We start from the raw sequence: 3,933 nt of genomic DNA, 5'->3' as shown, positions 1-3,933 counted from the left end.
CAAGTAGAATCAAGCACCCAGGTACTGCATTTTGGACTCTTGTTGAGTCCATTCCTTCTAAGAGATTCTTGTCCACAGTAGTAGATATAATGGTCAACTGAATTAAATTCACCCATTCCAGTCCATTTTAGTTCACTGATTCCTAAAATGTCGATGTTCACTCTTGCTGTCTCCTGTTTGATCACATCCAATTTACCTTGATTCATGGACCTAACATTCCAGTTCCAATGTAATATTGTTCTTTACAGCATTGGACTTTACTTTCACCACCAGACACAACCATAACTTGGCATCATTTCCGCTTTGGCCCAGCTTCTACATTCCTTCTGGAGCTATTTCTCAGCTCTTCTCCAGTAGCATATTGGACACCTTCCTCCCTGGGTGGCTCATTTTCTGGTATCAATTTTTTTTTTTTTTTTTTGTCTTTTCATACTGTTTCTGGAGTTCTCCAGGCAAGAATACTGGAGTGGTTTGCCATTCCCCTCTCCAGTGGACCACATTTTGTCAAACCCTGCCTAGGAGGACAGGTCCTTCAGTAGCTCCACATAGCTGGATGACATTGCTGGTGCCCTGGTTGTCCCACTGCTGGTCTTCCTTGAGTGTATAAATCTTCACCAGCCATTGAATTTTGGTCAACGTGCCACCAGTGAGCCAAGGCAGAGGCCCTGCTGGAGTCCCCCCCAGAAGGGGATCCGAGAAAGGCTGGAGGAAGTGTTCGACGGCACCCAGGAGCAGAGAGCACATAGGCCTCTCCTCTACACTGGCCGCCCTTATAAGCGGACTCTCTCTTCATATTCCTGCTTGAGCTCATGGTTGTATCTGAGGGGCATGGGCAATGACCTTCACACTTATTGAGATCTGTTTTCCTAAGACACATGCTTGATATTCTAGTTTGCACTAAGAAGGTATGTTTGTCCATCTGAACCACAGACGGGTCTGGTAGACAGCCCACAGCACTACCTGCAGGTGGATGGAGGGGGCCCTTCCAGGGCTTATGCCCAACTCCCAAATCTTTCAAACTGTGCATGAGCCTCTGATGATCAACTGCAGACCGCGGTGTGAGAACCTTGAACGATGCACACTTCGTGGTGACTACATTTCATCCTTTAGCCTGATAGAAATCTTTCCTGGACTTCAAGTGCAGAAATAATCATCATCTCAGAAGCGGTTCCACTGTCCGGCCTCTTGGTTATACTGGGACACCTCGCTGAGCTACTGTTTGTCTTCCAGAAAACTGCCGCCATCCAGCTGGCCCACAGCTGCCCCCTGAGCCTGCCAGAACCAAGCAGTCACACCCATGCACAGCACTGCTGGTGCCTGGAGCATCTAGGGATGCAGACACTGGAGCCAAATCATACGGAGGCCCAGAACACATGGCTCAACCAGGAGCAGGGGTGAGAAGGTAGCCGGTATCAATCCTGTGAGCCACCCAGCCCCCACCGGACGCACTGGACAAGCTCCCAGAGCCGCTCCTGGATCCCATGGCCACTGATGCCTGCCAAATCCAAATCCATATCCAAACCACTAATGTCGAAGCTGAAGTAGATTTAGAATGACTCTATGAAGAACCACAAGACCTCCTAGAACTAACACCAAAGAAATATGTCCTTTTCATCACCGGGGACTGGAATGCAAAATTAGGAAGTCAATAGATACCTGGAGTAAAAGGCAAGTTTGGCCTTGGACTACAAAATGAAGCAGGTTAAAAGCTAACAGAGTTTTGCCAAGAGAACACACTGGTTATAGCAAACACCCTCTTCCAACAACAGAAGAGATGCCTCTACACATGGACATCACCAGATGGTCAATACCAAAATCAGATTGATTCTATTATTTGTAGCTAAAGATGGAGAAGTTGTATACAGTCAGCAAAAACAAGACCAGGAGCTGACGGTGACTCAGACCATGAGCTCCTTACTGCAAAATTCAGACTTATATTGAAGAAAGTAGGGAAAACCACGAGGCCACTGAGGTATGACCTAAAAATCCCTTATGTCATACAGTAGAGGTGACAAGGGACTAAGTCTGGTAGGCAGAATGCCTGAAGAACTATGGATGGAGGTTTGTAAAATTGTACAGGAAGTGGTGACTAAAACCATCCCCAAGAAAAAGAAATGGAAGAAGGCAAAGTGATTGTCTGAGGAGGTCTTACAAATAGCTGAGAAATGAAAGGCAAAGGACAAAGGAAAATATATACCCAACTGAATGCAGAGTTTGAGAGAATAGCAAGGAGAGATAAGAAAGCCTTCTTAAGTGAACAATGCAAAGAAATGGAGGAAAACAGTACAATGGGAAAGACTAGAAATCTCTTTAAGAAAATTAGAGATACAGAAATGGCAAGGACCTAACAGAAGCAGAAGAGATTCTGTGCAAAAACACACAGAAGAACTATACAATATAGTTCTTAACGACCCAGATAACCATGATGGTGTGGTCACTCACCTAGAGTCAGATATCCTGGAATGTGAAGTCAAGTGGGCCTTAGGAAGTATTACTATGAACAAAGCTAGTGAATTCCAGCTGAACTATTTCAAATCCTAAAAGATGATTCTGTGAAAGTGCTGCTCTAAATATGCCAGCAAATTTGGAAAACTCAGCAGTGGCCACAGGACTGGAAAAGGTCAGTTTTCATTCCAATCCCAAAGAAGGGCAATGCTTAAGAAGGTTCAAACTACTACACAATTGCCCTCATTTCACATACTAGCAAGGTAATGCTCAAAATCCTTCAAGCTTGGTTTCAATGATACATGAGCTGAGAACTTCTAGATGTAGAAGCTGGATTTAGAAAAGGCAGAGGAACCAGAGATCAAATTTCCAACACCCACTGGATTACAGAAAAAGCAAGGGAATTCCAAACATCTCTTTTATTAACTATGCTAAAGCCTTTGACTGTGTGAATTGCAACAAACTGTGGAAAATTCTTAAAGAGATGAGAATACCAGACCACCTTACTTGCCTCCTGAGAAACCTGTATACAGGTCAAGAAGCAACAGTTAGAAGCAGACATGGAAGAATGGACTGGTTCCAATTTGAGAAAGGAGTTGTCAAGGCTGTATATTGTCACCTTGCTTATTTAACTTATATGCAGAGTACATCATTCAAAATGCTGGGCTGGAGTGGGGAGCCTTTCCCTTCTCCAGGGGATCCTCACAACCCAGGGATCAAACCCAGGTCTCCCACATTGCAAGCAGATTCTTTACCAGATGAGCCACAAGGGAAGCCTAAGAATACTGGAGTGGTAGCCTATTCCTTCTCCAGCAGATCTTCCCAACCCAGGAGTCTAACCAGGGTCTTCTGCATTGCAAGCAGATTCTTTACCAACCAAGTTATCAGGGGAGCCCCTATATGCAGAGTACATCATGCAAAATGCTGGGCTGGATGAAGCACAAGCTGGAATCAAGGTTGCTGGGAGAAATATCAACAACCTCAGATATGCAATTGATACCACACTAATGGCAGACAGTGAGGAGGAACTAAAGAGCCTCTTGATGAGGGTGAAAGATAATAGTTTATGGAAAAGCTAGCTTAAAACTCAACATTCAAAAAATTAAGATCATGGCATATGGTCCCATCATTCATGGCAAATAGATGGGAAAAAAGTGGAAACAGTGACAAATTTCATTTCTTGTTCTCCAAAACCACTGCAGATGGTGACTGCAGCCATGAAATTAAAAGATGCTTGCTCCTTGGAAGAAAAGCTATGACAAACCTAGACAGTGTATTAAAAAGCAGAGACATCACTTTGCTGACAAAGGTCCATCTAGTCAAAGCTATGGATTTTCCAGTAGTCATGTATGGATGTGAGAGTTGGACCATAAAGAAGGCTGAGGGCCAAAAAACTGATGCTTTTGAACTGTGGTGTTGGGGAAGACTCTTGAGAGTCGCTTGGACTGCAAGGAGATCAAACCAATCAATCCTAAAGAAAATCAACCC

The 3,933-nt window shown here is 44.2% G+C and overlaps 1 pseudogene; it reads right to left on the bottom strand.

Annotated features, from left to right (window-relative positions):
- On the bottom strand, positions 533-1,326 carry LOC102174740 (annotated as a pseudogene).

Source organism: Capra hircus, chromosome 8 (genome assembly GCF_001704415.2).
Source record: "Capra hircus breed San Clemente chromosome 8, ASM170441v1, whole genome shotgun sequence".
NCBI lineage: Eukaryota > Metazoa > Chordata > Mammalia > Artiodactyla > Bovidae > Capra > Capra hircus.
Note: the sequence above shows the minus strand (reverse complement) of the source record. Positions and strands in the feature narration are given on the sequence as shown.